Raw genomic sequence first — 13,598 nt, 5'->3', positions numbered from 1 at the left:
CTCTCAGCATGATGTGACACGTGGAACAGCTTGTCCCAGCTTCAGAGGGATACCTGCAGGGTTTCAGTCTCTTGTTCTTTGCCCTCCTAGGAACCCAGGAATGCCTGTATAGTGGGTAAGATACACAGAATGAGTGGGGTGCTTTTACCAAAATTAATATTTTGTGACAAAAAACTTTGTTGCAGCCAACATAACCGTTTGCTTTCTGATTTGGGTTGATTTTTTTCTTTTTTAAATCTGAATCAACAAACGAATTTCCAAATCCAAAACAACTGACGTATGATTGCAGCTACACGTCCCTCAGCGACCACGCACACGAGCACTGACGCGCTCGGAGCGTTCGGTGGTCGATACAAAGGGGAACACGGCCCCCCGGTGCCCGGCGGGCGGGGCGGGTTGCACCCCCCGCCCCGGGGCCGCTGCCTACGGGAGGGCGGTCCCGGGCTGGGTGGAAGGGGCGGCTGCTGCCGCCCCTCGCCGCTGCGCTGCCCTCCCCGCCCCGCCGCTCAGCCCGGCTCCGGCTCTCCGCGGCCAACAGCGGCACCCGGCGGCGGCGTTAGCGCTGCTCCGCGGGGCCGAACCAGCGGGGGGCTCCAGGTACACGGCCGACGCGAGACCGCGCCGCAGGGACCGCCACCCTCGGGGCCTCGGGGAAGGACGGGGACCTCAGCGCCCTCCGAGATGCCAGGGGACCCAGCCGCACCCGCTGCGCCGGGGCAAAGCAGCGGGGCCGACCCAAGAGGACGTGGCCGTCGAGCCCCAGCCCGGCGGGGGCTCACAGGCACACCCTGCCCAGCCCGGCGTTCACGGCGGCTTCAGCTCCCCGGGCATTCCGGGCGGGCTGGGAACGAGTGGGACACCGTGTCCACGGGGCGTTCGTGGCCGGCACAGCCACCCGGGAGGCTCTTTCCCAGGACTGCGGCCGTCAGGGCTGATCGCCCTGCGTTATCATGCAGCAAGGTATGGCCCTGTGTCTTGTTCTCTCCTCCTCTCAAGCCCGCGCAGCCTTTTGGAGAAAGCAATTTAAAAAAAAAAAAAAAAAAAAGTGGTCGTAAAGAGAAGCAGCTGTAAAACAGAAGGAAGTAAAGGTGTGAGTGCTTCTTCCCCGGCAGCAAGGTGGGGAGGGGAGTTAATTTTGTTGTCAGGAAAGCAACACCCCATTACAAGATGAAGAATAGAGAAGAAGCAACAATAAAACCATTTTAAAGGAATCTTGCCCTCATGGGGCAAGACAGGCCAGTGTCTTCTGTGAGAGTTTTACCTGATCAGAGCCTGGCAAATGCTGAACTTGCACATTTAGGGAGCACTACGATAAATTAAAAAGACACACCAAAAAAAGGTTTTGAAGCTCCGCACTTTGGGTTCAGAAACGCCAGACTTGGTTTTCTCCTTGTGGGCTCCTGGTGTATAGGTGTCACGGTTGTCCTTGGTTACACAATGACAGATTGTTTTCTCCACGAAGTCCCTTCTTTGTTCCCTGCGTAGGAAGAACATGGCTCACAGAAAGAGAATAAAAAGTAGCTATTTGCTATATTTTCTTTCCCTTCCACATGACATATACAAATCCATCAGCTATTTACTGCACATATCTGAACTCCATTCTGCAAACAGGGCTACTGATCTTCTCATACTTTTCTGTAGTATTTATCATTACCACATCCAACAGCTTCATAAATTTGAATTAACTTCTTCACAAGGGGCCCATAACCCAATATGATATTATTACTATTTTATAGGCAGGAAACTTAGCAGCTAAAATGTACGTTCTGAATTACTCCAGATGTCACTTTTCAGAGTGCTATATAGCACATTTAAGTTATTTGCCTCTCTTCTACTGATTTCAGTCACAAATACAAGACCTAAGAAATTCTACCAATCAAACACCAAAGTCTCAAGCTGAGAACCTTTGCAAGAAGGGGCAAAAGAGTGGAGGGTTTTGGTGACAATTTAGTGCATATGCTGATGCCCAGTATCACCTGGGGGCTCTGGGGCAAAGGCATGGGCTGCAAAGGTGGTGGCAAGGGATTCACAAACACTGCGTGGTGAGGAGATGGATTTTTTCAGATGCTTCTATATCAGCGTGCGACATCTAGATAATGAGCAAGGGGAATTAGACGTTCTCATTGATGAGCATGCATTTGATATAATTAGCATTACAAAAAACCCGGTGGGACAATTTGCATGATTGCAGTGCTCGACTCTCTGGTTTACGGGTATGGACTATTCAGAGGGGAGAGGGAGGTTAAAAAAAAAAAGTGTTGGGGAAACATGCTGCTGTGTCTTAAGGACAGCAGTTGCTGCTGTGCAGCCACTAAAAGTGTCGCAGTGTGCCCGGCAGGCTGCCGAGCTGGAGGGACAGGAGAGGTGGTGGGAACGCTATGAGAGACCTGAATCTGGGAGATGTGCAACAGACTCCTGCAGCCATAGCAAGAACACCTCATTAGTGCTTGGTGAAATTATTGGTGATACTTTGTAAGCAGAGAAATGATCAGCACTGCCACAAGCTGGGTTGGTTTTGGAGTGCATTGAGATGGCTAATTGTTGGCCTGGGAATCAGAGGTGGTCTTCTTAACCTGGTTGCCTTATTTGCACATCTGGAGCATAACCTGAACCACCAATACACACACACTTGGTGCTCCAAAAGGACCTGCCTCTGGAGAAGGGAAGTGATGTGGGGAACTAGGAAAAACACGGTGACAGACAGAAAAATACCCGTGAGATCTGGCAGTTGGCTACACGAACTTTATTACCTAGCCAAAGGGCTCACAGCTATAATCAATGGGAAAATGCCATCTTAGTTCAAACATAATACAAGTGAGAAATTTAGAAAGTAAAAGGATAAGATGGACAAAAAGGTGACATGGGTCATTCTGCACTTTGTACTTTCTAATGGTGAGGGAAAACAAAGCCAGTGTGTGAGACACTGTGACTTGCTAGAACATGGAAGAATTGAATATAGGAGAAGCAACAGGAAAATCCTCTGGATACTTAATTTAGAAATTGTATTTATTGACTTTAACTGTTTCAGGGTAACTGCCAGGAGCAATATTTCATCAATCAGATAAGCAGATCATTGTCACAGGCAGGATGACATCAATGCTTCAAAAGGAGATGGTCAGGCTCATCACTTGAGCTATTTTTGAAGTTTCGGAGGGTCCTGTCATACATACAACTCTCCATTTTGCTTTCTTCAAACCTGACCTTGTGCTGCTCCGTTCCCTCCAAGCTGTCCTTCCTCATGTCATTTTCTAGACACACAGTCTGAAAGTACTAAGAAAAACTACTCTCCCAAAAACCCTAGGCTCTTTGCACCAAAACCATAAGTCAGCTGGGAGAGCAGCTTCCAAGGGACTACAAAACATGGGAGGAAGCTGATTGTGCCTGCCTTTTCCACCACTTCTATTTTTGTCCTAGGGTTGACTTCTGTAGCCCTCTGCAAGGGGCAGTCTTCACCAATTTATAAAATAAAAAGTAATTTTAAGAAAAAGTGTTTCCTACCAGCTTGGGTTTAGCACAGAGATGGCGTTGGTGGTCCTGAGAAATAACCTCCTGAGTTCTGATGGTGTGATCCACCTGAGCTTTGTACTGCTTTTCCTGCCTGTGGGGCTGAGCAGGGTGGTGGTTGGGAATCGGAGAGTGTGACAGACAGCTCTTCCCCATGCAGAGTTTCTGTTAGCAGCTGAGTGCTTCGGAGGGTAGCCGTCCTGCTTTATGTTTCAAATTGCCAGGGTTGCCTGTGAGACGCCAGGCACTGCACTGCAACAAAGCCTGAGAGGAACAGGAAAGGCTCTGAGACCTACTGGCGAAGATGCTGGTGCTCCCCACCAAATGAACATTTTGAGACGCTGACAGCACAGTGACCCTACCAATAACACAGGATCTTCATAGCACTGTCTCTGTGTTTGGATGCCAGGGAAAATGTCCAGAACAGCCTTTTGTTTTGGCTCTTTGGACTCATGCCAGAGCGATGGATGCTTTTGGAATCTGAGACAGGGCTCTGCCTGTGTCTGAACCCACAGCCACTTGGAGCTTACAGCTTCCCAGTCTCCTGTAGTTCATGAGTGCCCATTGGTACTCCTTGTCCTGCAACAAACCTGAACCAAATCCATCTCAAGTTCCTTCCTCAAATAGCTTAGGGAGTGATTCACAGGCTATAATCTTGAAGATAAAACCTGAACAACCATAAAAGGGGGCAAACTACAGAGAAATTCCACTTGGCTGTACAAGCAACTACTGCAAAGTAAAATGAAATCTTTGTTAAGGTGCAATGTCCTTGTTTTGGCTGGCAGGTGGAGTTTATTTGGCTGTTGACAAAACAATTGTTTTAAAGAAGGTACACTTTAACATCTGACCATGTGCAGCTCTGGGGGCTTTCTTAATGCTGTTCTTGTTTCTACTTCAAGTAGACTATGTCTGCCAGCAAACATAGCCGGTGTTGTAGAGAAACATGTCTAGGAATGGCACACTTAGTATGGCTCAGCCATTCACAGCCTGTCCTACTTTATCCTCCATGGCATCACAGTTTTTGAAGAGGATGGGTAAAGGAGTAGAATCACAGCCTTTGACAGATTTTGGATGGACCCCATTCACAGAGGGAAAGTATGCTACTTATAAGGGGAAGTGGGCAGAGCATGTAGAAATTAGGAAGAGGTGCAGCACAGACCTTGGGACCACCTTACCTCTTTTTACATAAAGCACTATCTGGTCTGTTAAATCCCTCCCTGCCACGTCCCCACTGAAAAAAAAAAAAAAAAAAAAAAGATAGTGAAAAAGTATAGGATTTGTTAACCAAAGACTTTAACACAGATGAGTCTTCATTCATTTGGTTCAGTTTCTGTCACATTACCAAGGAGTCCAGAAAGGGAGCAGATGAAGATGCGGGGACCAGGAGGTCTCAGAATGTCATTTATGAGCTGGTGAAGGAGGCAGATCTTTTTTAGGACTAACTCATTTGTGATTTTTCATCTGGAGAATGGCAGCTCAGAAGCTGTTGTAGAATCCTCTCCATCATACCTCCTTTCCCTTCTCTCCTTTAGCACCTCATGGTAGCAGTGCTGCCAGTCTCAGTATTCCTGAATCATGACTTGGGAATGATGAAATGCAGGAACCTGTGGGTTTCCTTACGCCCCTGTAACAGGATAGACACCGGTGCTTGCTTGGCCAGCTCCTTGCCCACCCTTCTGCATCAAATCTCTTTGCGTGGTTGTTTAAGTGCTCTTCCTGCTCTTTGACTCCTTAATGAGTCTATTATAGCTTGTTCTTTCCCATCTCTAGGTCCAGTGTTGTTACACACTTCTCAGCACTTTTAGCTCCTCTCCTCATTTCACTGGCTTTTTACTCCTGCTTTCTCCACAGCTCCCAATATTAGCTCGCTTGTTCAACTTGTCCTAGCCTTCCCTCTCTCTAGGCCCTGCTTCTGCTACAGCTATGTCTTGACTTTTTTTTAATCCCATGTACTCTGATTTTCAACCTAGTCATGTTGTTCAGCCAGCCAAGGTTCTTTTCTCCTTTTTCTACCCCTTTGTTTCCAATAACTCCTTCTGTCTTAACCCCCACATCAGTTCTAGTATCATTAGGCTCTTTGACCTCATCTGTTCTCCATGTTTCACTTCTCCAAGGGCCTTGCTGTCCTCCTTGCACCCACCTGCCCCTCCTTCACCCTGACTGGACCCAGACCAGTCTCAGCAGCAACGAGGTGCTTGCTCTGGCAGCTCTGGCAGGGCGGTGGTCACAGAACATGGGTGGCTTTCCCCTGCAGCCCTACAACGTGCACATACAGGCATCCCACATTTGTGAAATAGCAGTCGCTAAAGGAAGAACTTTGAAGAACTGCACAGTGGAAGTCTAAAGTGTTCCTACAGAGCCTGTGTGAACTGGATTTTAAAAAATTTTTTTTTACCAAAATTTCACATGGATTTTTCTGGGCATAATGAGCAGTGTGGCTCTGATGCAAGGACAGCTCTCCTTTGCAGGCTTCAGCTTCCCCCTCTGAAGCAGCTGGGCTGGAGTAGTTCATAGTAAAGACCTGTTCTTTTTAATGTACACTTTAACAGTCTAAACCAAAATGTTTTTCTCTGAGTAGATTAAGCTTTCAGGTTGAAGCCATATTTAGAAAGAAAACAAAATTATAAAAAAATCAGATGTTGGCAGACAGCCAGAATGGAAAATTTCAACTCCAATTGTAAAAGTTATAAGTAACTGAATAATTTACAGTGGAAATGCCCAGACAGTCTAATTCCAGCTCTGCTGGTAACTTTCTCCTTGCAAAAATCTGCAGCTTGAACTTGCCACTCTGGTATCAGTCACATCTCTGTTCCTAGCACTTCAGAATAAGGCAGGAATACAGCACTTGCTTTGCTGTAGACCATGCCTTGTCAGAAGCTTTGTCTGAATTGCAAGGCAGATGGAGAAATGAGGCCTGATAACTGGAAATAGCTAGTTCACACACAAAGCCTGCAACATTTCTTTGGAAAGAGGGATGGGCAAACCTGAAACCTGCAGGTTTTCATAATATGGTTGGTCTGTTAGCAGTGTCACCAGTATAAATTAATCCATTTAAAACCAGCCTTATTACACCCCTAAAAATGGCTAATGTGGACATGTTCAAACCTCATCTAAGATGAAACATTTTGAAGTAGCATAATTAAATTTGGTGACTTCTTAAACGATGAGGCACCTGTTCACTTAGTGCAATCAAACTGAGAGCCTGCAGGCTGGCATGGCTTGCTGCCCAGGACACCAGTGCCCCTCCTGTGCCTACTTGCAGTGGGCAGGCGCTGTGCAGCAGCCATGGCCCCTGCAGAAACATGGCTCCTGCTCCCTGGGGTAGCAGCCCTAGCCGTAGCAGGTGCCCTGTTTCTCTGTGAATGGTCCAATAGGGAGGAGGATGGGAGGCAAGGAAGGAGGGTGTGCAGGGGAGAGAAGGAAATGGCTGCTGGCAGGGCAGGAAGGCTCTGAAAAGCGGGGTGCACAGCCACCAAGGCTGGACCATCTTCCTTAGCTCACACCTCCTCTTGCAGCTGTCGTGCCATGAAGTACTGGACTTCACGCTGGAGCAGGTAACAAGCATGTACACCTTCTGCTCTGCCACCAGAGCCGGGAGAGGAGCAACTTCTACTGCAGTAGGTCAGTAGCGGACACCCAGGGGACAGGAACACCCAAACTGTGATGGATTTCTGCCGCATGTGTGTCCAAATCACAGAACTATGCAATTATAGCCAGACTTGGAGCAGTTTAAGTTTCTCCTCTGCATGAGGCATTCTCAACGTTTTACTAAACTGATGTAACATTGATCTAAACAGGTCACATGCAGATGGTATAGTAAGGACCATCCATTGCAAACTAAATCTCTGTGTTAGCTCAGCCTAACATGACCTTGCTTGGGCCTCCAGTTACTCCCTATGAAAAAGAAGCAACAGCTATCTTCCCAAGGATGCAGACTGGATAGCTTCCTGGTGGATGCCTTAGTGCACAGAAACACGAACATCAGCAAGTGGGAAGGATTTTGAAAAGGACTCAGTGCTTCTAGGCTCCAAGTCCAGAGCTCTTTCTCCAGGACCATGGAGTGCTGCATGCATTCACTTGTTTGCTTGTTTCTAACCAATGACAGAAGATCATCTGCAAACACCATGTACGACAGGCAGAAGAGAACATGTGGCACTTTGCAGGCTGCATCCTCCACTGCCTTGTGCTACCCTGCAAATTCTTTCCCAGTTAACAGATCTACCACAGCGGGACACCCTATAAAACATGGAGTTTGCAAAGGGGGCTCCTGCACCCACTGCCAGAAAGCCACCACAAAAAGGGACCACACCTTGCCAGTCCTGCCAGTAACAATGACCAGTGCCAGGGCTGCTAGTGGGCCTGCAGCCGTGGGCATGCTCCTGGCAGACCACTTCTCTGCTTTCACCGGGATGAGGGCTGATGGAGAGCCTTTCTCCTGGACCAGCAGGAGCGGGTTTCTTGCTGGGAAAACAGAATTCTTCCCGCCTTTCCTCACAGCGGTGTCTAAACTTGCTGCTGCTGCTGCTCTAAAATCTCAACCCCATGCTTGTTCTGCGGGGATCTGACCAAATGGACGTGGGCGTCTTTGCAGCATCCCACCCCACTTAGCAGCAAGGAAACACCTCGTTACCTTAGAATCATGGAATGGTTTGGGTTGGAAAGGACTTTAAAGATCATTTAGTCCCTTGCCACCACCTATTACTGTTTCCCAGCTCACCTAGATACTTTCAATCCACAAAGTTTGAAGCCTCCATTCATGGTGGGGGAAGTTATGGTTTTTTGGTTCCTTTCTGCCTACAAACCTACATCTTGTTATTTCAGCTTTTGGGCTTTATACTTTGTACTCTTCCCTTAGATACTGGGACACTTTTGCTGGCATTAACAAGAATGTTGCAAGTGCTGAGCCATGCTTTTAAGGATGGGTCATGAATATGCCAAATAAAATCACTGAGCGGCTCAGAAATGCTACCATGAGCCCCTAAAAAACATTAAAGACAACAGGGACACAAAAGCAGCTATGGGGCTGAAAGCAAAACCCAAAGATTATGGTAAAAACCGTGTCCAGAAGTAAAATATGCTCATGTGAGCAGAGGGCAAGACGAGTAGTTAGCTACCACAGCAGACACTTGCTAACATGGATGAGAGCAGAGGGCAAAGCATTCTGTAAGCAGACCGAAACACGACACACACGGGCCACGGGTGACGAGCCTTCTGGATGGCAGCACAGCACCCAGCAAACTAGGTCAGAGCTGGGCGATCATGAACACTGTGCCAGCACAGCCCCAGACCCCACCTCACGGTAGCAGGTCCTCCACCCAGACCAGCTGTGGGTACACGACCGCCTTGCTGTAGAGCGCCATGGCGCTCGCTCTGGTTTCATGCTTCTCTGCTGACTCCAGGGTGGTGAGCAGACAGCGGGCAGCGCCCAGGCTGGGGCAGCACAGGCCATGGGTTGGGTGGGTGGTTTGGCACAGGCCGGGGGCACCCTGGTGAGGCTCTGGGAAGGTGCAGAGCTGAGGCAGACAGCCCTGGAGAGCCGGAGCAGCAGTGGGCCCAGGCACACAGGCAGGGCCGGCAGGAGAGGGTGAAGCCAGCCCAGATGTGGGTGGCCAGGCTGGGGTGAGGCAGCCGGTGGTGGCAGTGGGCGGAGTGGGGAGCAGGAAGGGGCGCAGTGAGGGTGCAGGGAGCCCGGGCAGGCGGCAGCCGAGCCCCGCGGGGCCGCCGGGGTCCAGCCCACGGGGTCAGGCCTCAGCCGCCGCTATTATGGGGTGGCAGGCCCGGGGGGAGGGGAGCGGGGGGGGGAAGAGCAAGCGGCGGGTATTATGGGATGGCGAGGCCTCCTGCAACGGGGGCGGGAGAGCCGTGGCTATTATGGGATGGCGAGGCCTCTCGCGGCCGGAGGGGGGCAGGTGGGTGGCGGGGAGTATTATGGGATGGCGGGCCCTGTGCCGCTGGGGGAGTATTATGGGATGAGGATGCCCCATAAGGGGAGGAAGGGGAGGGGGGGCAGGCGGCTATTATGGGATGGCAGGGCCGGCGTGAGAGGGGACGAGAGAAGTATTATGGGATGGCACCGTTCCCCGCGCGTGTGCCCAGGGCTATTATGGGATGCCGCTGTACCTTCGGCCGGCTGCCTCCCTGGGAAATATTATGGGATGCAGCGGGCAGGGGGAGCACGGAGTTATTATGGGATGGCGGTGCAGCCCGGGGCGGGGTGGGTGGAGGCTGCCGGCCCCAGCCCGAATCCCGGCGGTGCCCGCTGGGACCCCTCAGTGGTGCGGTCTCGCTGCCCCCTGTCCCACCGCCCGCCCGAGGGCCTCCTGCCAGTGACCCTGTCCCGCCCGCCCGCCCCGGTGCCCCTCAGCTCAACTCCCCCCCCCCCGATTCTCTCAGCAGTCATAACCAATAAAGCCGGCAGGGTATTATGGGATGGCTGCTCCACGGCGTGGGGATGGGGGTGGGGTGGGGGGTGGTTGCTATGGAGCATTTCCCGTGGGTGGCTATTATGGGATGGACTCGCCTTTGTCAACTATTATGGGATGCAGCCGGCTCGGCAGGGCGGGGTGGGGCTGCCCAGGAGCGCCGCTCGGGGCCCGGGCCCCGCCGCGCCTCGGGGGAGGGAAGCCGGGCACTGACGCGGGGGGAGGATGAGAGTGCAGGGGCGCATCAGGTACGGAGGCAAAAACGCGGTAGGGGCCATGGCTGCCAGCCTCGCGTGGGTTTTACAGGAATCGTCGGCGGGGTCCCCAGGATGGTGAGGCTCCCACCTTCAGGAGCCTGCAGGCTTCTGGTCGCTCCCAGAGCATGTTCTGTTGCCTTCCTAGTCGAGGAACGGGAAAAAAACAAAACAAACAAACAAAAAAATAAAAACACACAACAAACCAACCAAACAAAAAACCCCCAAAACCCAGCCCTTCAAACTGAGGCTCCAGAGCATCCCAATGACTTGCAGTTAGAAAGGTGCTTAAACATTGGTCCTAAACGTACCTTCTTTAAGAAAAAACTTGCCACTTAAGTCCAAGTGTTACGAAGCTTGGAGCTGGCAACTTCAAGAAATGCGCAGTGCACGGTACAAGGCAATACATGTCCCTGACTAGTTAATCTCAGAGCAGAACCTGACATGGTCAATGGTTTCTGCACTGAGGGTGCAGCCCCCAAGTTACCTGCCTGACTGTTGCCTCATACAGGACAAGAGAAAACCCCCTCCAGACATTGATCACCCTGGCAGCTTTGCAAACCTCTGGCCACTTTTGAGCTGAAGGTGGCTTAGTAGATACCACCACTGAGATTTGGGTCTCATATGTCCTTCTCAAGCAAACCCAAGTCCATCAGCTCTGCTGAGCAGCAGTGGGTTTCATACCCAGTCAAATGGGGTACACAGCCTCTAGCCTTGCTTGTACTGCTCCCTGTAGCACAGTTGTTGCCAGGTGCAGCGCTGAAAATGCCTCTCCCAGGTCCAGCTGGAGGTAGGAGGTGAAGGAGAACTCCGTCCCAGCCTGCTTTTTCAGTATTTTTGCTAACTGAGCTCAAGAGACGCATTTCAGTGTTAGTGATTTTTGCCAGCACACACCAACTTTAACACAGGATGCAAAAATAGGTATCGCAGAATTGCAACAGAGGCAGCTCGAACCAACAGGCCGTTATTGCAGTGCTTTTGAGACCACGCTTGCTGCTTCTCTGACTGAACCTGTTTGCTTCATGAAGAAGAGATCAGGGCACCTAAGACATTTCAGGGAAATGGGAACTTAAAAATGGTAACTAATCCTTAACTTTTGGGTATCTCTTCCAGCTTTCATTATTCATTAGATACAAAATTATATGTTAAAAGCCTGGTAATGTTGCAAGGTCAAATTTTTACAATTGCAAAATAAATTTTGTTTCTTACGTCTTACTAAATGCCTCCATCTTCAGAAAAAAAAAGTGAAGATAAACATGGAAAATGTCTGATGTCTGTCAAAGTTCTGAGTAACTGAAAACAGATTTGTGATGGAAAACATAAAGTAATCTTAGCTATAGGTGTCAGCACCAAGTATGTCTGTGATGTTTTTAAAGTGAGCAAACCAGCAAAGCATAGAGAGATAGAGATCAGATTTGCAGGGGACTGAGCGATCCCCAGACTTCTCTATTAATCTCTCTCCTCCTGCCTTCGTTCCCTGCTGCTAGCCCTGCCTCATGCACCCTGCACAACTGGCTGACATGGTGTAGCTCTGGCTGCACAGCCGTACCATTCACCCTGCCCCCGCCTTCTCCTGGCAAAACAGGAGACGAAGCTCATGACGAGTGCAGAGCGAAGTCTGAACTGCTGCTCTTCTAACAGGAAGTAGATGCAGAGTCATGCTGGCACATGGGCACTCCTCACCTAGGTGGCTGCTAGAGAGGCTGGATCCTCCATTGACACTAGCATGTTCTCAGAATAGCACACACTGTCTGTTCAGTAGTTCTTGATCTTAATCTGGTTTGTATACTCCCAAATTCTCTGTGTGCAAGTCTCTCTCCACCTCCTTCCAGTGGCATTTGTTTGCAGCTTCTTAGACATGACAGGAGGAGCTCAATGAGGAGACTATTTCTTGTGTCATTTACTTCTATATCTGACACCAAAGCAAAGATACTTCCATTGTGCTAAACAAATAAGTTTAAGGATCTCTGTGAAAAACAAACAAACTAACTAACTAAAATAGAACGGGGGTGGGGGCACGATGAAGGAAGCAACAATGAAAATGGATCATTTAGATTTCCTTAGCTTGCCATGGAGACTGCAGAAATCTGCAAGTGGAGAAGAGAGAAGGCAGAAGAGAGAGCTTTGCAGTGTTGGAGAAGACTTGCAGAATTCAAGACAGTCAGTGTTGGTCAGTGTTGGAAACAAAGGTTTCTCACAAGATTGTTTAAAATGGGGTGCGAGGGGGTGTGAAGAGACAAAGAGTCTGGGATAATAACTGAATATTGAGTGAAAGTTTGGACCAGCTTTTTACTAATTTCAAAGTAAAAGTTACTTATCTGGAAGTTTCATACCCCTCCCCTCTCAAAATGATCTAGAGTAAAATTATCTGCCTTACCAAAGAAAAAGGCAAGACTTCTCAGAAATCCTGAGATCTTCAAGGTTACTTGGCAGAAACATGCATCAATATGGTCAGGAGAGCCTACAGGGCTGCTGAACAGAAAACACAAGAGGTGAGTCCATTCATGTTAGCTACAAATGGTCACAACTAGGTTAAAAGACGAGGTGAAATGTACTAGGTTAAAAGAAGAGGTGAAATATACCTGCAGCCTTTGAGGAACAGCATCACCGTTTATGGATGTTTTACACAGATACTAAAAGATATTTTTCATGTTACTAGTTGTGCGTAACCTGACAAAACAGATATTACAGTCAAGCTAAAGAAATCCTCAGTCAGAGGAACAGCAAAAATGAAGAAGAGTAAACCAGAAGTATGTCTATATCCCAGAACCCAAATGAAGCAATAACATGGAAGCATCGCATCATCCAGCACCTAATCCCATTAACTCCCCTGCTTTGTTATTAGGCACGGAGTCCAATACAAAAAAATAACCTGAGAGTCTCTAAGCTGATCTCTAAGATCCCGTTGTCTGCAGCAGCAGCAGCAAGCCATGCTTGTAGTCTGTTATCTGTGTCCTACACACAAACAGTTCACACTAGCCTGGAAAGTCTCTGTTCCAAAATGCTATGGAGTCCCTTCCCCCCACCATCCCTACCTCCCACACTGGGCAGCACTGAAATGCCCAGAAGGGAGGTTTCTGGCCTCCATCGATGCAGGAGTGAAAACACTGAACTAGTACCAAGGTGAAACAATGTCACACTTTGCTCTTCTTGTTACCTTGGAGAAACATGTCTCTGTGGAAAGTGAAACCCAGAAAGGGCCCTGGGCCTGATAAAAGCCTGGGCAGGGGAGGGAAAAGGGTGGAGCAGGACTCTCTCCTGGGTCCCCAGGCTGGGACCTGAGCCCTGAGTGACCCAGACCATGCACAAAACTAAGAAATAATTTAGAGGCCGCACCAGGATGTTGCTGTGGGGGTATGGAGCCCACTTCACCCTCAGAAGCAGACATAGGCAGAGGTGTGTGGAGGGTCCTCTGATT

General features: G+C 49.4%; 1 long non-coding RNA gene across 1 annotated transcript; it reads right to left on the bottom strand.

Annotated features, from left to right (window-relative positions):
• Nucleotides 1-9,881: 9,881 nt before the first annotated feature.
• On the bottom strand, nucleotides 9,882-13,130 carry LOC139829080 (uncharacterized). Its single transcript, XR_011741323.1, has 4 exons — nucleotides 13,053-13,130; nucleotides 12,763-12,850; nucleotides 12,558-12,652; nucleotides 9,882-10,324 (listed from the first exon to the last, which is right to left on the bottom strand). It is a non-coding gene; the product is annotated as an uncharacterized lncRNA (long non-coding RNA).
• Between the last annotated feature and the right edge of the window lie 468 nt (nucleotides 13,131-13,598).

This window comes from Patagioenas fasciata, chromosome 1 (genome assembly GCF_037038585.1).
Source record: "Patagioenas fasciata isolate bPatFas1 chromosome 1, bPatFas1.hap1, whole genome shotgun sequence".
Lineage (NCBI taxonomy): Eukaryota > Metazoa > Chordata > Aves > Columbiformes > Columbidae > Patagioenas > Patagioenas fasciata.
The sequence above is the reverse complement of the archived record's forward strand: the minus strand, read 5'-3'. Positions and strand labels throughout refer to the sequence as shown.